Here is a 24,340-nt window from a genome sequence, read left to right on the forward strand (position 1 = left end):
TTCTTACAGGTTACATTGCAAGTACTACTTTGGCTCCTGAGCATAGAAAAAGTGCAAAGCATGTAATACTGAAAAAGCATAGGTTTAGTATATAAAAATAAGTATATAAAAAGCCTCCAAATCTATATCCACCAATACTATATGCAAAACTTTGGAAAACAACAGTCATTCCAACGCAAGAAAATCTGATTGAAAGGATTCTTGAGACAGCTGAAATGGATAAATTGTCAAGTTTATTGAAAGAGATGGACAATACAATATATAATGACATTTGGAACCCATTTTATAGCTGGATGCAGAGGAAATCTTTTAGTTAGGATGAAGCCCTTTATGGAAATCTTTTAGTTAGGATGAAGGCTTTTATGGAAATTATTTAAAATGAATGGAAAAATTTGCAAATAAGAAGCTGATCTGCAGAACACATTGAAGAAATATATTAGATTGTATGGTGCAATGTATTAGCGATATATAATATGAATTTCTTTTCCCCATCCCCTATATTCTGTACCCCTTATCTTTTAGTAAAAAATAAAAATTTATTTTAAAAAAATAATCTGGAATATGCATCTAAGTCACAACCACTAACAAATTTTGAAGGACACTAAATTGCTTTTGAGAAAATGCTACATAAAATGCAGCTGTAAACACTACATAACATTATTTTAATAACTATGAAGTAGGCAGAAAAGAGATATTAACTAGATAAATACCAAAATTTCTCACAGTGATTTCACACATCATTATTTTATTACATGATAATATCAGCTATCCACTGGAATACATGTTGGGACCATTGAGAATTGCATTTTAAAGAATTAATATTATTATTAATTATATAATATCTCTAAAGAATATTTTATGCATTCTTTCACACCTGGGGAACACAAATAAGAATGAACAGAATCAAGTGAGTTGTTGGCCAAGGCCTTGCCACAGAAATCAGAGAACAAACTGGGAGAATTCAATCATCCACTTTCCATGTAAGCTGTGGCTCTTCATAGCCAATCAGAATGCCTTTTTGGTGAACTTTTTAGGATACACGGTCACAAGCAGCAGAGAGAAATAGGATGCTCACAATCACTTTAAAACCACAAATAGAGACATGCTAGTTGGGGCGACTCAGCCAAAGCAGGCAAACTTGGATTTTGGCAGGAAAATCTGCCTCAGAGTGGGAGAGTGAGGGGGGGGGTTCATCATAGACATAGAAATTGAGGAATGGACACCAGGGCAGAGGAAATCATGACAGCCAACCCCCACATAGTACCACACAACCTGCAAAGACTTTATATTTAGATTTTTGGCCTCTTTTTCATGGTTGTAGGAATCCCACCAAGACACTGTGAAGTCAGCAATAAAACATTTTCTTCCACTTAACATCTGAATGGAAGTTTACAGAGAAACCCTATAATTAAGTGATGAAGTCTGCCATGCTACTGTTACTGCTGTTTCAGTTCATCAGCTCTGAATTACAGTATATCCCTTGCTAGATAGTCCTTGTGATGCACTACTGTCATGCCTAAGCATTGCAGTTGGCAAGGCTTGAAATGACTAGAATGAAGTAATTCATCTCCTAATTTTATAAGCAATTGATTATGCTTAAATAAATGGGAATTCCTTCTGATTTTGCACATACCTCTGTTGCTGCCCCTGACATAGCACAGGAGATTGTGTTCAACAAAACCACAACTTTACTGGAAGAAGTGCAGTGTAACTTAATTACACTCTTGGCACATTGGAGAAACTAGAGTCAGCCTTCTTCGGACTGTTAGAACAAACTGTCCTAAAATTATTGGCATGTAGCTGCCTGACCAACCCAATTTTCTTCAGTGTGGTTCCCACTGAACTGCAACAACAACAACAACAAGGGTGCCACCTTGCAGTTGTAGTGGGGCTTGTGTGTTCCAATGAGGCTGAGAGCTATGCTGGTGGTAGTGTTGCTACCAGTAGGGTCATCCAAACCAGACAGGTTTCGATTGAGGAGCTAGACTAAGCACACCCAACAACCATAACTCATGATGAGACAAAATAAACAGAAATCCATACCGGATCGGTCATCACCCAGGTCAACAAGGACCATGGCAGGTGCTATGGCTCCTGGACACCTGTCGACAAAAGGGCTACAGGGCTCAGCAGATTCTGGTGAGGAACCAGGACAGACTGCTGCAGTGCTACTGGAACAAAGTAAGAGCACAACTTGGACAACCACCCCACAAAAAGAAATAATGAAATGTTATTACAAGGCAAATCCATCTGCAAATCCATCTTTCCAGAAAAGAATGATGCAAATTTGGAAAGAAAATCACCCACAATGTGGTATAACAGAGCAAATAATAATGGATCAAAGACGGTTCATTATTCGGAATAAAGTTTTTACAGAACTGGAATTGCAATAATGATAGAAAATGGCAAAAAAAGAAACAACAAAAAATAATGACCAAAGAAAGGAAACATCATGGCTGAACAGACTAAAGCCACAGTGGAAGAACGGTGAATGACACAGACTGCCTATAATTCGCCAAATACAAAGAAAACAAATTAAAACTTTACTGAATGTAGCCAATGATGTCATCGATACAATTCCAATCACACATTAAAAAAACCAAATCAACTCATGTATAATACAGCTGCTATAATAACAGCAGAGCTTGGCTACAAACTGCCAAAAAAGAAAAAGCATGGCACACCAAAATGGAAAACCCAACTGGAAAAGAAGATTAATAAACAGCATGGAGATATCAGTAACCTGAAATACCTGAAAGATGGAAAATTGAAAAATGAGAGGATAAAAGATGGACTATGCCAAAGGTATGATTTGGAAAGGAAAACAATTGCTAAAACCATAAAAGAATTTAAACAACGGGTAACAGCAACAGCAAAGAAAATAGAAAGATATGATGGGCGAATAAAGCAGTATAATGAAAATTTGCAATTTTGAAGCAATCAGCAATTATTCTATACGTCACTGGGAGAAAATACAGTGCAGAAGAACATCATCCCATGTAAAGAAGATGCCCTGAAATTTTGGCAAGAAATTTGGGAAAGCCCAATACAGCATAACAGAAAGGCCCCATGGATTAAAGATATTAGTAAAGAATTTAAAGGGAAACGGATGGATGATGTGGTAATAAGAACTGAAATGGTTGCCAGACAAGCGAAGAATGCGAAGAACTGGAGTGCACCTGGGCCAGATGAATTGCATGGGTTTTGGCTAAAACATTTAACAAGTTTTCATCAATGTATGGCAGTGCAATTCAATGAAATGATTCAACATTCTACCAGTGAAGAATGGTTCAAAAAAGGCCACACATTTCTGATTGTGAAGGATGAAGGAAAAGGCAACGACCCTGGCAATTACCACCCAATTATATGCCTTCCAACAACATTCAAACTTTTCACAAGGATATTAGCAACATCAGTATATAATTATTTAATGGAAAACAATATGTACCTTATTGAACAGAAAGGCAATTTTAAAAAGTCAAGAAGCACTAAAAATCAGCTGCTAAGAGACAAAATGGTACTGAAAAATTCAAGAAGAAAGATGAATTTGAATATGGCATGAATTGACTACAAAAAAAGCATTTGATTCACTGCCACACAGTTGGATTAATATGTGCCTGGAAATTTTTGGAATTAATGAAATCATCAAGTTGTTCCTTAAGGAAAACATGCAAAAATGGAAAACCTTGTTAATGGCCTATGGTGAAGAAATTGGTGAAGTTTGTATCAAAAGAAGTATATTTTAAGGGGACTCCTTATCACCTTTATTATTCAACATCTCATTAACCCCCTTGACAATGGTCCTAGAGAAAAAAATGGGTTGTTATATTTCTGATTAGGCTGGGAAAATAAATTATCTCCTGAACATGGAGGATTTTAAATTGTATGCATAGAGACCCATTGAACTTGAATCATTGCTTAATACAGTGAAAGTGTACAGTGATGATGTTTAAATGACATTTGGCTTAGTTAAATGTGCAGTACTCTCCATGCAGTGGGGAAAAGTAAGAAATATTGACAGAATAGAACTTGAAAATGGTGACATTATGAAATCATTATCAAACAATGTAAATTATAAATATCTTGGAATATTAGAATTAGATAACATCCTGCATGTGAAAGTAAAAGAACTGGCTCAGAAAGAATATATCAAGAGAGCATGAAAAATTCTGAAGTCAAAATTAAAGGGCGGAAATACAGTCAAGGCCATAAATACATGGGCAATCCCAGAGATCAGATATCCAGCTGGAATAATAGATTGGACACAAAGCGATTTAGAAAAATTGGATCAAAAACGCGAAAACTAATGAACATGCATCACTCTTTACACCCCAAAAGTGATATTGACAGGCTATATCTACCACGAAAAATTGGTGGGAAAGGACTGTTACAAGTACATCAGGTAGTGGAAGAAGAAAAGAGAGGCCTGAATGATTACATCAGTAGAAGTACAGAAAAATTACTTCAGGCTGTGAAAACAGAGAACATATTAAAAACAACCGAAACAAAGGCTGAATACAAGAAGAAACAGTTTGAGAATAGATTAAATGGCTGGAAGAACAAACCCTTACATGGACAAAATCTAAAAAATATTGAAGGAAAAAGTGACAACAGCCTAACTTGGGCATGGTTGAAGATGGGTACAATCAAGAAAGAAACTGAAGGTCTGATCTTCGCAGCACAAGAGCAAGCATTGCAAACGAATGTTATGAAAGCCAAAATTCAGAAAATCAGTGAAAATCCAAGATGTCTACTTGGCCAGGAAAAAGATGAAACTGTGTGACACCTTATCTCTGAATGCAGCAAAATTGCACAGATGGACTACAAAGCTAGATATGACAGGGTGGCAAAGCTGAGTCATTGGTCATTGTGTAAAAAGTATAACTTGCCAGTATCAAAGAATTCATGGGAACATCAGGTAGAAAAGGTGCTAGTAAATGAACAAATCAAGATCTTGTGGGATTTCAGAATTCAAACTGATTGGTACCTTGAACATAATACACCAGACATAACAGTTGTGGAAAATTGAAAGTCTGGATAACCGACATTGCAATTCCTGGGGATTTTATTGTATTTATTTATTATATTAGATTTTTGCCAGAGTTCAAGAAAAAGAACAAGAAAAAATGATTAAATATAGAGATATGGCAATAGAAAACACCTGACTAGGGAAGAAGAATGCAACAGTAGTCCCCATTGTCATCGGCCACTTGGAACCATCTCGAAAAACTTTGCAATTCATATAGAAAAACTGCAGCTTTCTGACATAACACCTACAGAACTGCAAAAGATGGCGCTACTTGGAACAGCATACATATTATGCCGATATCTGGTTGATACTTAGGTCTCTGGCGGAAACCTGTATCAGCTTAGCAAGGCCAATCAATAATAACATGTGACCTCAGCTTATTGTTGATTTGTTTTGGATAATTCTAATAATAATAATAATAATAATAATAATAATAATAATAATAATAAACATTTGATTTATATCCCGCCCTTCAGGACAACTTAACACCCACTCAGAGAGGTTTGCAAAGTATGCCATTATTATCCCCACAGTAATAATCACGCTGTGAGGTGGGTGAGAGAGCTCCTAGAAGCTGTGATTGACCCAAGGTCACCTAGTTGGTTTCAAGTGGAGGAGTGGGGAATCAAACCCAGTTCTCCAGATTAGAGTCCCATGCTCTTAACCACTCCACCAAACTGGCTCTCACCACTGATGGAAGGTGGGACTGGCAAGGCCCTGTTTAATGGATCTCAAGTCTCCAGAGATCTGAGTGAGTCCATGTTGTGCCACATTATTGATATGGAACAAGTCCTACCCCACCTCTTTCCCTACAATTTATTTCTTAAGGCAGGTAGATAGCCCAAATTGCTGTTCCTATGAGTCTTCTCTAACTGAGTTCTGCCCTGGGAAGCTTAGCTTGGTTCCTCTCTCAATCAACACACAGAGGGACTCAGAGCCTCTTCCAGGTCCAACCTCAGTTATGACAAAGGAACAAGTAAAGGGCGGAAGTGGGAGCAACAGAGTGCTTATTTGCACCATGGATGCATGCTTTATTCATCGGAGGTCGGCTATTCTTGAACGATCACTAACTGACCAAAGACAGATGTCAGTCTCAGTGCCATTTCACTACTCTTCTTTAAGATTGTACCGTACTGCCAGAACTGGGTATATTCTGTCTCAGAGCTTCAGAACAAGCTTTCTGAATTTGGCCAGCAGGTGCGAGCCCACATCCTGGATGCTCTGGTGATGTGGGAGAAAAATGGTAAGCGAGAAACAAAAGTCATCAATATCTTGCTTTTCATCAAGGTGACTGTGTGGAAGGCTCTCTTTGAGAAGGAGGCTGATAAGCTGAAGCAAGCCAATAACGATGACAAGACCTACTACGTCATTGAAAAGGGAACTCCTCATCAACACGTACATTTTGGTACCCAAGGAGAATAGGACTCTTAACTGTGCCTCCTTCACAGTAGGCATTGTGAAGGCCATGCTCACTTGCAGTGGCTTGCCTCCTAAGGTCGCGGCCTGCTGGCACAAGGGCACTGACCTCATGATCAAATTTGATGAGTCTATTATAGCACATGACAAAGCTCTGGATGACCGCTGAGTACATGGACTCTGAACGTCCTCATGTGGTCCCGGGAGTGCATGCACTTTACGCGTGCGTGTATGGTACCCAGTGAGTTTCACCACCTCTTTTCGCAGAAAAAAAAGCCCTTCAAGCACTTAAACAGCAAATAATACTATTTCCCTATCCAAGATACAGAACTAGGAAGCAGAAAATCAAGGGCACTGCTTTTGCAAAAGTACCTTGGCAGTTTGCATATGATGGTCCAATAAAAGCCTTCTAAGTGTGTTGCTATAAGCTAGTGCTTAATTTCAAGAGACTATGGAAAAGATTGAGTAGCATTAATGCAAACCAGTATGGATGCATGAATGAGGAAACTAACACCAAAGTAGAGGGGGAAGATAGGAAAAATAAAATCATATGTTGCCTGTCAGAGGATTTGATTCCTTCAGGACTCTGGCACTGGAAGATGGTGGGGAGGTGGCTGTCTTCTTGTTTCAGCAGTGGAAGAAAGCTTGGAGCAGAGCCAGCTACCAGGAAGAAGGTCCCAGTGCGGAACCTACTACCATGTTTTCAGTGAAGAATCTACTGCTAGGATAGAGTGCTTGAGATGTTATTTTTATGCATTGGGATTTACTTGGAATCCAATGGGTATGCCTACTATTTCACAAATTCCCTGCAGAGTTAGGATCTGTGATAGTATTGGATCAGCTGTGCAATATCTTGCTTTCTGTAGGTGGATTTTATTTTTATAAAGGTACCCAGGTGAAGCGGGATGATATGTACCCAGGGGAAGTGGAAATCCAAATATCAAGGGAGGTAAGGGGGGATAGCAGGATGATCTAGGTGAGAAGATTTTAGGCTGGCAACCAGTGGGAGACTGATCTGTATGGGGGGGGGGGTGTCTCTCCTAGGATGTTATGATGTCCCAGTGAAACCGTGACATTGCTGGTGACGGCGATTCCTCCCGTATTTCCCCTCTGCCAGCCCACCACAAAGTGGTGGGGGAAGAAGGATGCCAGAAGGAGGTCTACAGCCAATCTGGATGACCTGGAAGCCTTAGGTGATTGAGTGACTTGAGTGGCTGGCCTGCTAGGGTTGGTTTGATAAATTCAGTAATGGTTTGTTGGCCTACCCTGAGCCTGTGATTGAACTACTGGAGAAGGCTGTGATGTACAGCCTTCTGGGACCTTCTGCAAACTTGAGCCACTGCTTAAGGCCTTAGGTGTGAAGGATCTCTTAAGCATTAGACAAAGGCCATGACTAATATGTTCCTTGGAGTATTCAGGCAGCTGAGCTAATCCCATTCAAGAGTGTCCAAGGGAATACTTGCCAGTCTCAGAAGCCCTTTCTGATATCAAAATAGATGTTTTATTCACAAGTCTGACCAGAGGATTACACAGTGCACAGGAGAAAATATAGGGTGTGGAATTGTAGGTACTTTATCTTTTGGATCCCAACAAGACATGGGCATGAACCAGAAAAAACCTGAACAATGGGGTTCATGGTTCATGGGGTTTCCACAAACCACGAACCATGAACTGGCATGGAACTGGCCCAGTTACGAACCAGTTCATGGTTCGTGGGGTTTAAATGCCCCTTTCTGGCAGGGAAAGGGGCATTTAATTGTTTAAAGGGTCCTTTCTTGCCACTTGCAAACATCAGCTGGCAGGCGGGGGAATCCTCCCTGCCGCCTGCCAGCTGATAATTTAAAGGGACCTGCCACTTGCAAGGCAGGACCCTTCAAATGGCCCAAACCTGAGCCTCCAGCCCCAGCCCCAACCCCAGCCCCTCACCCCCCCAAGCCCCAGCCCGAGACCCCCACTTACCTCCCCTCTGATGCTGGGATGGCTGGCCATGGCTGCCATTTGAGGGGCAGAAAGGCCGTTTTCAGCCTCCTCTGCTGCCCTGCGCACCTGCAGGGCAGCAGAGGAGGCAGAAAAGGGCCCTCTTATGGCAGCCGCAGCTGCCATTTGAGGGGTGGAAGGGCCCTTTTCCACCTCATCCGCTGCTGCATGGGCCTACAGGACAGTGGAGGAGGCCTCCATTACCTCAGCATCGGATGGAAGGTAAGGGGGACTGGGGCTGGGGCTTGGGAGTGGTGTGAGGGGCTGGGGCTGGGGGGGGGGCTGGGGGGTTGGGCCATTTAAAGGGCCCTGCTGCTTGCAAGCAGCAGGTCCCTTTAAACTATCAGCTGGCAGTCGGCAAGGGGGGAATCCCCCCCTGCTGCATGCCAGCTGATAAAGGGACCTGCTGCTTGCAAGTGGCAGGAAAAGTTTAAACTGGCCCTTTATTATGAGCCAAACAAACCAGTAGTCCAGTTCACAGAAGTTTGTGGAAACAAGCTTCCATGAACCCTGGTTCGCAAACCCTGAACCGGGCTGGTTTGTGGGTTTTTTTTGGTTCATATTTAGGTTTGTGCCCATCTCTAGTCCCAACCAATCACTGCCATAGTGAGAACAAAAAAAAAAAGAGCATTTTTGATGCAAGTTTGGGGGCTATGGTTGGATGGATGGGTGTATGACAGGAACTAAAACACAATGCTCATAAGAACATGAGTTATATCTCTCAGTTCAGTGGAATTAAGCAGGAGCAGGAGGTTGTTGGCACCATTTGTAGTCTGACCTGAAGAAGGCATGTAATTCCCCCGTACTTTAAGGTGCTACTGGATCCAAATCTTGCTCTTTACTACAGACAATCACAGTTACTCATCTGAAACACATAAACCTGTTTTAAAAACCTTCCCATCCAAATTTTATTTGTTGGAACAAAACTAGGGCTTATGAGGACCAGTGGAAAAACAGTGGAAAAACAGTCAGAATGGTTGAAACTGAGAATAGCCTTGGGTGTATGGATATGGGTTTCATTACTACCCTCCCCTCCATACTTTTAAGTGCTGTACAAAGAATGCCTTCTTTTGCTCCCAGTAATGAAGACCAATTGGCCATATATCTGAAAACCTGGAGCATCCATGAGAAACTATCACTGAGTGTTAGTCCCTTTTTTTTCAAATTAAGCCTGGTTTGCCCTTCTTTGTACAGACAGCAAAAATCTTTTATATTTCACAATCATACCAATATTTTTAATGATGGGAGAAGAATTCCTCACTTCATATAATCTCCATTCTTCTATTAACACACTAGCATTTATCAATGTTTACATTTATTTACTTTTATTGAAATATTTCTACTCCACTTTTCCTTATACATTTATTAAAGAGCCACTTATCAATGGCAAAACACCTTCTCAAGAAGCAACAACTCAGTAGGAAGAGTATTCCACCATCATCAATTGTATGGGCTGGAAAAAAGATTTGCCTAATATATTTCTGCCTGAAAGGTTGTTGTTAAAGGCTTTGCCACGTAGATCTGCCAGAAAAATTTCAATAATTTTTTGAAACTGGATTTTGGCCCTATCAAGCATGGGTTGAATAAAGGCTGGAAAATGATGTTTACTAGATAAAGAAGACCTCTCTAAAGGCCTACATATACTAATTATTTTATCTTGCCACTGTATCAGTAGTTGAAAGTAAACCACAACCTCTTGGATTAGATTGCTTTTACTGGCCCTTTTTTTCATCTGTGTTGTGCAATGTCAATACCTTGACATGAGAATCTATGCCCCCTTGTAATAACTTCCCCCTCTCCATCTTCTTCCATCTGTATTCTTGGGCAGACTTGTGGTTTGAATTCTCTAAAAAATTCAGTTGACAGAAGGATTTCAGTCACTGGAGCATGACTTTCTCACTCCCACACCCTCTTTAGCAGCCCAACATGTCCTCTGAAATGGTGCTGCTGGGAAATGGGAGAACACCCCCCCCCCTCCAGGAACAGCATGAAGATGGTCTACGATCTGCAGCAGAAGGGAGGAATCAGCAAAAATAGCTCCCCCCCTATCAACAGAAATGTTAGGCAAGATCCAACTTAATGTACCACTTCATGTATCTAACCAAATAGTCTTGAGAGGCCAAAATATGCCAAAATACATTGGTTAGTCTTTAAGGCACTGCAAGTCTCTTTACGGTAGTCTATAAACCACAGAACCTATTGCTTCTTCAGCAACATGTACAGAACAGTGGGAAACAAAATGTAGAGCTGCTAATTTAGAGTGTGCAGTTTGAGTTATAAATGATGACAGAATGACATTGCAGTAGATCCCCACCCCCCACCCCGACCAATAACTTTGGCTGCTTGAAGCTCTTGTTTCCTAATTAGTGGTGTGTATGGGCATGAGTGAATATCCCCCCCCCCCCCGCCCGAACTCAGTTTCAAAAATAGTACAAGCTCACAGAAAAGAACAAGGCAGCCTAATTTTCACAGACAGAGTTTAAGATATAATCAAACAGCAAGCACTAAAGGACACCTGCATCAAAACCTGGCCCATCACCTCCGCCTCCTGCTCATTCAGTGCTGGCAAGGAGCCTGTCTTGCTTGCCAGTTCTTTTCATGAGTGAGGACAGCTGCAAATGAGAAAGAAGCCTCATCTTCATCAAAACACTCTTTGAAGCTCTGGTGTGGAAGAGGTTTGTGTTTTTTCCCTCTTCCTAAATCAGCTGTTTAATGCTTTGATAGAAGATCACTGTTAAATAGCCTGGATTTCAAGAGCAGCCCATAATGACATTTGCACTAAGCTTCTAAAAATGATCAGACAACATGGAATGGCTGGAAATATTGTGGCACAAATAGACACGACCACAGAAAACATATTCTTAGTCCTATCTTGCATATCTTGCCTATAGTGGGAGCACAGTTACATAATGCATACTAGTTCTCGTATCTTCACATTTATAGAGGAAAGGCAATCTTGATCAGAATGCACATCCTGGGGTTCAGTGTTGATATCATGTTAGGAAATGTACTGTGCTTCAAGAAATATGTCACGTTAAAAGTACAAAATATGTAGATTTACTTTAAAATAGTAATATCAGTTTGCTAAAAAAAGAGGGGGCTCACAGTGTTCTTTAAACCCTATTGTCCGATTCCAGCACTACCCACAATGAAGGTTTCACCCTCTCAGGAATCATCATTCACCAATGCAAGCAACAAACACACAAATCTGATAGTCATAAATAGACATGGGCATGAACCAAAAAAATGTAATGACTCTGCGGTTCATGGTTCGGTGCCGACGACGATCCCAAGGTCGTGAACTGAAACGTGGGGTGCAGAACGGCCCCCGTGGCACTTAGAGAGCCCATATTCACGGGGAGTGTTTTGCAGACTCTCCTACAGCCATCACCCAAGTTTGGACAAGATTGCAAAAGGGATCTTGGAGTTATACGCTCTCCAATCCAAGGCCCCCAGGAAACTCCCGCTCGATACAATTAGAGCCACCGGTTGACGTTGGCCCAGTGTACAGAAGGTGGGTGGTGATGGTGGCTGCCGGGCCTGGCAGGCATGGGGAGGTGGCGACGAGCCACCTCACCTCAGGGGGCAGGGGGTCTGGCAGCTCGCTGGCAGCAGCCCCCATGTGCCCGCCTGCCAGGCCAAAGAGGAGCGCGCTGGTATTCCCAGCAATGTAGGAATGGTGGGTAATGCTGGCAGCTGCCAGGCCTGGCAGGCATGGGGAGACAGTGACGAGCCACCTCCCCTCAGGGACAGGGGGTCTGGCCGCTCACTGATGGTGCCCCCCATGTGCCCGACCGCCAGGCCAAAGAGGAGTGCGCTGGTATTCCCAGCAATGTAGGAATGGTGGGTATTGGCAGTGGCTGCCAGGCCTGGTGGGTACGGGGAGGCGGTGACAAGCTGCCCCCCTCAGGGGGCGGGAGGTCTGGATGCTCGCCAGTGGCACCCCCATGTGCCTCCCCACCAGGCCAAAGAGCAGCGCACTGGTATTCCTGGTGTGGGAGGGATAGGACATGATATTCGGACAGGGGCCTGATCCCCCAGCAACTGCGGGTCCTCAACTCAGGGTTCCACTAAGGAAAATTTTGACAGCAGCCAATAGTACCCACCTTCCTGCCTTGCCGGAAAGGATAGGAGGGAGAGGACATGTTATTATGAGGAGGGGGGGAAGATCCCTCAGCAACTGCGGGTCGTCACCTGAGGGTCCCACTGAGGAACAGTGTGGCAGCAGCCAACAGTACTCACCTTCCTGCCTTGCTGGAAAGGATAGTGGGGGGTAAGTGGGAAGATCCCCCTGCAACCGCCAGGCCAAAGAGGAGCGTGCTGGTATTCCTGGCATGGGTGGGAGAGGACATGACATTCGGATGGGGGCCTGATCCCCCAGCAAACGCGGGTCCTCACCTGAGGGTTCCACTGAGGAACAGTGCAGCAGCAGCAGCCTCTTAAGCTAACAGCCTCAAGGTTCTAAGCGGCGCTGTCCCAGACCCTGAGGGGACAACCTCCGTGAGCGCAGCCTGTGGGAGCGCTCTGCTCCCACCATTGTCACCCTCAGGGCAATGTGACCCTCCCACTGACCCCCGCTCAGAAGAGCTGTTCACCCCCTTTCTCCCCCCAATGGATGTTTCACTGGGTGAGGAGGGAGACAGGCTCAGGTGGTGCTTCTTCAGGTGCCAAGTCAGGGCCGTAGAAGACAGGTGCTTTGGGTATTTGCCCCTGCGCACCAGGACATCACAGGCACAGCACCACACCACACGGGGGTCATCAAGTAGGGCCCGAATGTGCCTCAAATTTTAAAAATAAAGTTGATTTTTTAAACTCCCAGGGGTGGATGACTTTTAGTTTAAACAGGCATAGCAAAGAAACAGAAATGCAAAAGCATCCTCCACAATCAGCTTCCAAAGATGAGTGTGAAGCTGCAGTATACAAATAAGAAGGTAACACCTACCAAAACTCATTTTAGCCCCCACACCCAAACAGCCACTTTGTAGATATGTGCAAGATAGTAATGAAATAATGAACAATAACACCTTTCCATTGCATTGATATTCATTCTACGAGCAAAAAAGAAGAAACATTTTAATCTGATTAGTATTGCACTTTACATTATAGACATTCAGAAAACTCCAAGTAATGACATATATTCCCACAACATCTATTTTAGTATAATTTGAAGAAATATTAAATAGCAAAATAAATTAACAAATGATTTAAAACCATTACTTTCATGAATCTTCTTCAAAACATACACTATCAGATCTTGTTCTTACTTACTCTCATGACTTGTAAATGGTTATCCATATGCCAGATTTTAAATATTTTACTTCACTGAAAGTTTCCCTTTCTCCTTGATATTTGAGGTAGATAACAGCATCAGAAAACAATGCAATAAAATATGTAGCAAACAATACAAACAAAATGAATTACTAAATTAAAAAACAATGCAGTAGAAACACTGGAATACAAACAATAAAAATCAAACCCCACGTTACCTCCTTAAGAACCTTTCGGGGATATTGGGTGCTATTGCCCAACGCAACTCCCACCTATGCATCCCACAAACTCAAAACCCTTTGCCACCCCAGCCGGAAGGAAGAGACAGACACAGGCTTGGAATTAAAGGGCCGTTTATTAAATGACCATAACATAAACAAGGCAAGGGCCAACTAAGCGGTACAGGTCAAGCCCTGGGGTCAACTCCGGACCTCCGCCTTGACCTGTCTGGGCGAGCCCCACGCCCCCGGGTGTAGGCCATCCTTTGAATGGCTGCAACCCGGGCTGCCAGGCCATGGATCCCCATTGAAGCACCTGTTATGCCCCAGCTGCAAGGCATGAGGCGAGGCCTTGTATTGAGGATCCCCGCAGGTTTCTGCCAGCGTACGGTAGCCGCAACCATGCATACCGCCCTTAATGGCAGCCCTGTCCCCACTCACGGGGAAGTGCCACAGGGTGCTCACCAGCCCGCACCCTATTCCCAAAATCTCCTGCCAATGACACCAAAACCCCGACGGCACCACCTCAAATGCCTCAAACACTGCCATTAGTGCAAGGTAGGTGAAAAAACCTTCCTTTCCCGCAGCCAAACTGGGAAAAAAGGTAAAAAATTCCTACCCGGCTCTGGAACAGCAGCCAGCTAATCCTGCACTAAAACAGGGAGAGGTGGGTGGGCCGAGCTATTTCCCAACTGCGGCCAGGGGAAGACGGAGCCGCCGAACAACGGCCCTTGGCTCCGCCCCCTGGCCCATGCCCCGGATGCCCGGGAAGGAAGGGAGCCTGCCTCCTTTCCACCGGGCGGGGCAGCAAACTAAGACTCCCTGCCGAGGCTGTGCGCAGCCGCAGGGTGAGTCTTCTTTCTATTGGTGTAGGGCAATGAGACAAGTTCATAAAAGGGTCACAGGACACACTTAGAGACCACTTAGAGGGTCTTTTCCCTCTACATGGGGTAGAAGTTCTGGGGCAAAGGAAGGTGGGATGTAGGCCCCTGGAAGGGATTGGGCGATGTGTTACTTTTTTGTGATGGTGGAGGTATGCCCTTATTACTACGACTTCCCCCATAATTACGGTACCAACAACAACATCCAAGGCTGAACACTCAACAGACTCATTACCCTAGAGATGCTGAAAACTTTTCCGGCAGAAGAACTGTCTTGCCAAAGAGCAAGAAGTTCTTTAGAGCAAGAAGTTGACTGTCACAAAGGGAAGGTTCAAGACCAAACCAGCTGGCACCAGATCAAGAAATTGTTGCCTGCCTATCCTTGGGGCCTGTTTGCTTGACCTCTTTGGGAATCCTTGTATCCTTGTACTCAAACCACCAGCAAGGCCAGAGATTACGTCAGGAGAGAACAGTATAGCTTAGCAAGGTGTATTCATGCACGAAATCATATTCAGGCCCTGGCATGAGCAATCATATTCATGGCATGAATAGGGTAAGATGGCAAAACCTGTGATACACCAACTAAAACTCCTCGATATACAATATTCTTGTACAATTTCCACTAGAAGAACATATCATCTTTGGCATAAATGATAACTGGGGATTGGCAGCAATTGACAATGATCAGACAGACAGAAGAAAGCAAAATGGTAATACTTAAAAAATGCAGCGTGTTTATTAATGTATATTCTTTTTTAATTTAAACAACTGACAGTAGAGTGAGGTGAAGCAGTGGCAATAGGTGGGAAGATTAGCATGTACTCTGTGTGTATGGAAAGTAACCTGGCAAACAGGTTCAAGTTGTTCACATGCAACCCAAACTACCCACTGACCATTCTGCATTCAATTCAGGTTGGGTGTACAGGATATGAGACAAAGTAAAGTTAATCGCACTCAGTGATGGAGCAGTATTGCCCCAGCCCACATAATTTGAATATGGCACAAGATGTGATGGATATGAGCTGAGGTAGGCGGCTCAGCCAATCCAGACAGAGCAGCAAGGGATGTAGCGCACTGCCTTCTCCTTCAGCCTCTGTTCATCTCAGAGATCGAACCACCCTCCCTCCCTGAATACTATTGGGAATATATATTTAGTTTGGTTTAGTTTAGTAACTTAGCAGAGTAACATAGCAGAGTAATTTAGCCAGAAGGGTTTAAACTCTTTAAAAAGATTAATTAATTAATCTTCAGACAAAATCATAGATAGATAGAACTTAGTTTATTGTAGCAGATTTCTTCCATAGCAATATCTTCTGGTAATAAGAAGGGAAGATCCTAATCTAAAGAGTTACATTCCCTATTCTAATACCACGGCCTGAAAATATAGGAAGCGAGGCTGGAGGTGGGTTTGTGGATAAAAGGGGGCTCCATAAGGAGAATGGAAGATTTACATCCTTCCTCTTGGAAGACCATGTGGAGAGAGAAAGATTTCCCAAGAGGCACAGAGGCAAGAGAGGAGGAGTCAGTAGGCATTCCCACTCTAGACAAGAGAGTGGCAGATTGCTAGACTTATACATTACATTCAAAGAGACATGCAGCACCCCTCAGTGTCCAAAGGCAGGCTGAGTCGCCTATTCCAACAAATACATCATGGGAACAGCTGGTTGCCAATTGGGGCCAAGCAGGAATTTTGGGGGTTTCCTCAGATAGTCAGGGGGGCACTATTTTTCACCTGTTTTTCACTTGTATGTGGTCATAAGAGTTTAAATAGGCCTGGTAAAAACTAGTTAGGCCGCAACTAGTTTGCAGAAATAGGGTGTGTTGCTCAGGCACCCACATAATTGGTGTCTGTCTTTATTACCCTGTATCATATTTGGGGTGCTGGGGCAACTGGCAGGTGATGAGTGCATATGGTGCAAGTTTGAAAGATGAGTGTATCTTGCCAACAGAATATTAGACTCATGTCATGTAATACCAGCAGAGTATTAGACTCATGTCATCTAACTTTCAGCAACAGAATAAGTGGAATAAGATTATCAATTGTGGAATGAATTTAAGGGAAGATTTGTTGGTTGTTTGCGTGAATTTGTGTGTATGCATGTGTGTGATGCAGTTTAATCACAAGATATTGTGGTGTGGTGTGCACAAAAGACAGAAGTCATATTGTTTGACTGATTAAAGTGGCACACATCTGTGGCCCTAACAAAATGCCAGCTGCTAGAATGTAAGTAGTTAACACTCCAAAGTTTTTCTTTTGTCAGGTGCTGCAACTGCAAGCCATAACAACAGCCAAACCTTTTTAGGATAGTCATGGAAGAAAGAAAAAACTCTTAAACTAGGCTCTGCCAAGGAAAGTTTAGGATTAAGTAATAATCAGTGAGCTGAATCCTGGTTTCACAAACTAACCAAAGTTAAAATAAGCTGGCTTCATGTTATGTCTGAGCACAACTAACTTGTCCTTCATTTATTTCTTTTAAAATAGGAACATCAGCAACAATGATTAATTTATATTGATGCAAAATTAACATTTCATGAAATAGTAGAAACTTAGCATGGTTTATAATATTTTGAATTGAATGAGATACAACATAACCTTCTTCTTTGGAAATGTTTAAACAGAGGCTAGATGGTCCTCTGTCAGCAATGTTGATTCTATGACTTAGTATGAACTTAGATCATGAGAAGGAAGGCAGGAAGGGATGAACCATTGCTTGAATCTCATGGCTAGGGGTGTGCAGGGACAGAAAGATTCAGTTTTCCTGCTTCAGAATTTCCAAAGCAGGAAAAAGAATTAGAAAGAAGTGATTTCTGAAGCGGCAAGCCACAAGCAGCAAGAGGCAGGGAAAGGGCCCTTTAAACTTCAGCTGGCCAGCGGGGAGGGGAGAAGTCTCCTCCACCAGTCATCTGGAGCCAGCTGCAGGGTTTGAAAGCACCCTGAAGCTTCCCAAAGTGACTTGAATTACTTTGAGAAACTTTGATTTGGCATTTCCGAATCAGGGCCAGCATGTTATGCCCGATTCAGAAATCCCAAATCTTTACAAATTGGGTCCAATTCAGGTATTTATCTTGAATTGGAAACCCAAATTACACAGCCCTACTCATGGCCTTTTCTTATATGCCCAAGGTAATGCTGATCACTACTTTGGAGTCATGAAGGAATTCCCCTTCAGGCCAGATTGGCATAGGGATCCTGGAGGTTTTCTGCCTTCCTCTGGCCATAGAGCAGCTGTTACTGGGGAAGCAAGAGAGAAGTAGCTGTGAATTTCCTGCATTGTGCAGGGGACTGGACTAGATGACCTTTGGGATTCCTTCCAGCTCTGTGTGTCTGTAACAGTCTGTTGTTATAGTACAACTGCAATTTAAAGCTCTGACAGTCGGTAAAACAATATTATAAATCTGACAGGATTTAACATATTTAATGCTTTAGAAATTAAAATGCAGTGTGTTCATAAAAAGGAACAATGACATATTTTTACAGATAAATGCAAAATTTAAAAATTACAGAAACAGTGTAAATAATTGAATTCATTATCAGAACAATCCTAAACAAAGATACACCCTTAAGTCTATTGAAATAAATGAGCTTAGAACAGTGTAACTGTTTAGAATTGCATCACTTAAATTAAATGGAATTCGTTTAATTAGTTATGTACCTACAGACGAGAAAATGCTTAATTAGAATGGGTTCCATTGTAAAACACAAGGTTCTGTGTTCATGACATGATCCTTTTCCTGGAAACCAGCTTTCATCTTGTATGTAACTTAATTTCACTTAAACAATACATGGTCATTGGCAGGAATCCAAAGGAGTGCTTTTGGCTTACCTAAAGCCTTATATGTGTCATGTTCCATTACAACTGAAAGATCATTTGCCAAATGGCACAGGGAAGATGATCCTTTCAGACAAGTCTACAGGGATGTTGGGCTCCATGAAATATTTCCCTAGTTTTTTGTACTCTGACAATGACTTTCAAATTTCTTTTTGTGTTTTGGCCTTCACATACAAAGCCCTTTATGGCCTTGGCTTGTTATATGTGCAGGACTGCCTTTCCTCCTATGCTCCACCACAGCAGCTTTGGTTATCTGAACAGGATCTTCTGTAAATACCACCCAACAAATACCACCCATTCTCTTGGCTCGTCTCAAACTATGCAAGATTGAATTATTCAAGAGGATTTTAAACTCTGGAAGTAGGTCTTCCTTTTAAGAAATGGCTCAGACAGATATCTTGGCAAAGGCTGGGGCCTGTAGACTATGCTATTAGGTCCTATCTCTTGGTACTCCTACTGAGAGTTTCTGCATCATTTAATATGTTCATGTCAAATTATTTATGTTTTGTTTCTGCTATGTTTCATATGTCTATTAGTTTTACACTTGTTTTCAAATTTATGAAATTCATGCCCAGTTATATCCTTTCTCAAGTGTACCAGCTGTTGATTGTATTGACTTGCACTGTGTAATCCACCTTGAGTCTCAGTGAGAAAGGCAGACAATATAAACAAACAGACAAACAAAAAAATAATAAGTTACTGAACTGTCAAAGTGGTACATTACTGTTTTCTTCATTAATGGTTCTTTATTTGGATACAATTATCTTCTGTCTCCAGGATTCAATGGCCTTAGACTGGAGTAACTCTTTTCAGGATTGTATTATAAGTGTTGGTTTGTGCAGATGAAAGAATATGATAGTGGCCTGTGACAGGAGGTCAGCTACTACATTCTTTAAGCTCTCCTTCTTTGGAGGTTTTTAAGGCTAGATGACCATTGATGACTCAGTATGAATTAAGGCAGACCAAGAGAGGGAGGGCAGGAAGGAATGAGTGTCAAAGAGAAAGGAAACCTTCCAGCTCTATGTTTTATCTATGAGCCAAATTACACAAGACGAGTAACACGAGGCTATGTGTCTAGAATCATGTCTGCTCCTACCTGCCCGTGTCCATTTTACCCCATGTGAACACGTGTCCTGTTGCTCTAGTTCATGTACATGTCAGGGAACTGGTGTAGTCATGGTTGTGAGTGTCCATGGTCAAAATCAGCGAGTTGTCATTGCAGAACATTGATTTTGGGTGGCTTCTGCTTCCCTCTCCCTTCTTTCTGCCCTTAGATCTGGCTTACACCCAAACTGTTTTGCTTTTAATATGGCATATTATAAATCCTCCCATTTTCTAGTTGATGCTGCTGCCTCCCTACTTCTTCTTCCTGCACCCTCCTCCCACCATAACTTCCTCTCCATGCAGCATCTTTGGTCAGGATAAGGAGGAAGTGGGAAGAAAGATTGTGGCAACATGATTGAGCATCTGGACAAAAGTTCAGAAACATGTCTGATACATGAACCTGAAAAGAATGAGGTTGGGGGTACTTGATCTCCAGTTTGGCTCAGCAATAAAGAGCAAATTGGATAAAATTTGGCCATTATTTCCAATGGGGAATGCAATTCTAGGCTGTCTGGGGGACCATTTTAGGACCGAATTTTACCAATTTTCTGGGGACCTACTTCGAGAGGATCTCTAAAGACTCCCCAAGTTTCATGAAGATTGGAATTGTGGGGGGGCACTTTATGGGCCCCGAAAGAAGGAGCTCCCTGCCATCTCCAATCTCCATTATTCATTATGGGGAAAACTAGGGAAGCGATCTTGGGGGCTAGGGTGGCATTTTGCAAGCAAAATCCTTCAAATTTGTAGGAAAACTACTCTTCACTGTCTTCTAAAGACCCCCCCCCCCAAGTTTCAGGGAGATTGAACCCCGAGGAAGGCATGATCAATGGGTTTCCCCAGTTGCTGTCATTTTCTCTCCACAATAGTAAAAAACAAGGTGGCTGAGGGCACCTACTTTGGGGGAAGGCTCTAAAATAACCTCCCCATAGCCTAAAATCCACCCAATTTGCAGGAGACCTATTCCTCACTGTCCTCTAAAGACCCTCCAAGTTTCAGGGAGCTTGAACTCTGAGAAAGGCATGATGGATGGGTTTCCCCAGTTGCTGTCATTTTCTCTCCACAATAATAAAAAATGGAGTGGCTAGTGCCACTTTCTCGGGGGGGGGTCTAAAATGGCTCCCCAAGGTCCAATCTCCCTGAAACTTAGGGAGACTTTAGAAGACAATTAGCAGTAGGTCCTGAAAATTTTGTAGATTTATTTTGCAAAATGCCACCCTCATCTCCCTGGATACCCCCCATATTTTCCCCCATAGATAATAATGGAGATCGGAGGTAGCTGGGGACAAACAGGCAGGAAAGGGTTGATTCTGGCAGACAACAAGAAATGCTGCCATGGGATTGTCCACCTCTTTTGCATAGATGCCCTCCCTTCCTGGCAGGCTGAGCATGCGTGAAGAGAAGGTGCATTGTGGGATACCATCTCTCATCTGGGAGAAATGGGGAAGAAACACATGCCAATCTGAGCATGGGATTGAGTACAGTGTGGCTGCAGTGTGCGAGTGGACAGGAAAGCAATGGGGAAACTTGCGTAAGTGAATTCATGTGTCATATGTGTGTAATTTGTCTCGTGTAGTTTGGCTCTATAACAGGGTAAATGGCTTTCTGTGTTGTTATTCATTTTATATTTTTTGCAAAATGATATTTTAGCTGGTTTTAATGATACAAGACATTTTGAGTCCACATGATTTGGAAAAAGCAGGATATAATTATTTTAAATTAATACAAAATGCTACTCAACAAGGATGCTCAGACTTCTGAGGGTTCTAATTGCCTTGTAATAACCAGGTGTGAATATTACTGATCTATAGCTGATCAGACTGAGTAATTGGCAAGCATTTGCCAAAGTTTGTTGGGTGGGCTGCACAACAACATTTATTCATGATCAGCTCTCAAGGATATAAATAAAAATGTGTGTAGTCTTTTGCAGCTCAATGGCACTGCTGCACAGGCAGAATTATTTTCTTTGTAACCAAATTTAAATGCATCACAAATGTCTTTCAAAATAAACATGTTTTAAGGGAGATCCTATCTCTCATTGTTCCCATTGATTACTTCCAAGTATAACAGCCACTGGCATCGTTTTCCTCTTGCAAGCAGAGCTGCAAAGGAGCTCAACAAATGAGATATAGCTTCCCACAAAACCAGAAATGGACCTGGAAGAATAAGGGTGTCTACAAGTCTAATATGGTGTCTACAAGTAGAATGAAGCTGGAGACTTTCATCTGAATGTTTAGGGGTGGACTTGGAAGCCAATACAGTCCCAGAATTTGTTCATTTGGGGTACTGTTAACCCATTTTTCTCCATACAATATGTACTGCTATTTATTCACATAGAGATTAAGTCAATAGATTAAGGCAGTGAGTAACAAAGAGACAGACCATTTCACCACTAGGATTACATTTCTCCGAAAGATTTGCTATATTAATTATTCCCTATAAATGCTGGGTTTTTTTGCACATCGTGTAAAGGTCTAGGGTATAAACTTTATTGTTGTTGTGTTCTGTTTTTATTTTCATGGAGTTATTACAAGAAGGAGCATTAAGAAGTGACCTCCATACTTGTTGCTTGAAATAGTATAATCCATTTGACAAATTTAGGTGAATAGCACTGTCGGTTTGAAGAGCAGAAGAAGAGTAGAAGGGCAAGATTCCTGTCTGGTAGCCCCTTAAAGACCAGCTAGATCTGAAGAAGGGATCTTTGACTCTTGAAAACTCATACACTGAAAATCTAGTTGATTTTTAAGGTGCTACTGAACCCTATGCTTGCTCTTGACAATTTCAAAAGCCTATCTTTTCATTCTATTGCATGGTTTAAAAATTAATCTATCGGGTAGGTCTCCCCCTAAAATTCTATGAAGCAATCATGTAATAGCAGAACACTGGCTTGGGACTAGAGATGGACTTGAACAGAAAAAAAATCCAAATATGATGTTCATTGTTCATTGCCATACACAAACAAGGACTCACGAACAACCATGAACATGGCCCTTCACAAACGTGTTCATGATTGGCTGTTCATGGGGTCCAGCAGGCTCTCCTCCAGCCATCATCCAAGTCAAGATCCCTACTGCACCATTCCCAGAAACCTGACCTGAGCACGCACCAGGAAAGGTACCAATAATAAATAATAGCTTGGCTCCAGAGCCTGGCAGCAGCCCTGGAACTTGAAGAGGTAGATCCCTACCACACCACTCCCAGAAACTTTACCTGAGCAGGCAGCAGGGAAGGTGCCAATAATAAATAATAGCTTGGCCCAGAGCCCAGCAGCAGCCCTGGAACTTGAAGGGGTAGATCCCTATCCCGCCATACACAAAGAAAATTCAAGCTCTAACGCACTCTCTCTATCAAAATTCCAACAGCAACTGTCTCTCCACTGTCTGCCAAGTCAGAGCTGGGAGCTCTCCTCCCCCGTGGTCTTTGCTCCCTTGTTGTAACAAATGTGGACCTGCCAATCAAGCTAAATTGGGCTTAGATTGGGGTTTCCAGGACAACAGCAGAAGTTCAGAAAGAGTTCAAACAATCCCTGCCTAAATTGCCAAGGGAATTGATTGCAGGTGACAGACTGTCTGGCTTGATGAACAGCAATGAACGAGGATTGCAACGACCACCTGTTCGTTTAGAATGGGGCCTCATGAACAGCTTGTTCGCAAACAGCAGATTGGGCTGTTCGTGGCTTTTTTTTTGTTCATATTGCTGTTCATGCCCATCTCTACTTGGGACTAAGTTCCATTGAATAGATCTGAATAATATTCTGAGTTGTCCTGTTTAGAATTGCTCTTCCAGTTACTTATTATTTATTCCTAGGGTTGCCTTCCTCCAGGTGGGGCCTGAAGTTCTGGAATTACAACTAATCACCAAACAACAGAAATCAGTTCCCATGGAGGGAATGGCAACTTTGGCAGGTAGACTGTATAGCATCACATCCCTGCTGAACACCTTCCCCAGGCTCCATCACAAAATCTCCAGAAGCTTCCCAAGTTGGAAATGACAACCATATTTATTCAGGACCAGCTATGTAAAAGGGCCTTCATGTATAAGAACATTTTTAATTTTTTCTTTTTAAAAATACTGTTTGTTATCTAGATTTGACAGCAGAGTTTGTGGAGGTTGATTTACCAGTGACTTGTACTCTTAGCCTTTTAGGTCCATTCATTTAAGCATCTAAACTACATGTATAAAACTTTTTAGGCTGCACTTGGAACCTTAAGATAACCCCCTTAGTGCCAAAAGTTCTGTTGTAGAACACTTTTAGTACCTTCACAACCCTGCAACAAACATTACCTTCAGCTATAAACATTTCAAAGACAAATAGTGAAGTTCTGAGTCAGAGACAGAAATGACATATCCCTCACATGCCTGAATAAAATGCCAAATGTCAAGAATGACTTTATTTATAACCACAACCCACCGTCTATAACTTGGGGAGGGGGGGTGACAAACAAGAAGCTGATATAGATCCAAATGTAAAAATCCAAATGTAAAGTAAATACACTATTTTTAGTACCTCAAGAATCCTAGAAATAATTTATTTATTTAATATGAAGTGTTAGTCAGCCATGGCCTTGCTCTCATGACTAAGACAGCTCATAAGGAGGACTGAGCTCGGCAGGAGGGTAC

General features: G+C 42.4%; 1 pseudogene; it reads left to right on the plus strand.

Annotated features, from left to right (window-relative positions):
• The first annotated feature begins 6,047 nt into the window (after positions 1-6,047).
• Positions 6,048-6,614, plus strand: LOC129326740 (trafficking protein particle complex subunit 5-like; annotated as a pseudogene).
• Positions 6,615-24,340: the final 17,726 nt, after the last annotated feature.

Source organism: Eublepharis macularius, chromosome 3 (assembly GCF_028583425.1).
Source record: "Eublepharis macularius isolate TG4126 chromosome 3, MPM_Emac_v1.0, whole genome shotgun sequence".
NCBI classification, from domain to species: domain Eukaryota; kingdom Metazoa; phylum Chordata; class Lepidosauria; order Squamata; family Eublepharidae; genus Eublepharis; species Eublepharis macularius.